At 42.8% G+C, this 292-nt stretch overlaps 1 protein-coding gene across 1 annotated transcript in view; it reads right to left on the reverse strand.

The window, feature by feature from the left end:
• The window catches only part of LOC109919668 (deleted in malignant brain tumors 1 protein-like), a 56,738-nt gene that overhangs the window by 3,185 nt on the left and 53,261 nt on the right, over positions 1-292 (reverse strand). The window lies entirely within an intron of this gene.

The raw sequence follows: 292 nt of genomic DNA on the forward strand, positions 1-292 counted from the left end.
GCAGAATTCCTTTGCACTTAAAGTTACATGGGATCCATGATGAGGTTGTACACACATCGGATTCATGTATTTGTGGAGGGGTGCTTTCGGGATGGAGATCTGTGACCAGCGGTGTTCCACAAGGATGAGTGTTGGGACCTCTGTTGGCTTGTCATATATAGGCAAATTATTTGGATGAAAGTCTAAGTTGTCTGAGTGATAATTGCAGATGACACGAAAATTGGTGGAGTCATAGCTGGTAAGGAAGGTTGTCAAAATATAATGCAGAACAGTTGGAAAGTTGGGCAGTGAT

This window comes from Rhincodon typus, chromosome 40 (assembly GCF_021869965.1).
Source record: "Rhincodon typus isolate 14 chromosome 40, sRhiTyp1.1, whole genome shotgun sequence".
NCBI classification, from domain to species: Eukaryota; Metazoa; Chordata; class Chondrichthyes; order Orectolobiformes; family Rhincodontidae; genus Rhincodon; species Rhincodon typus.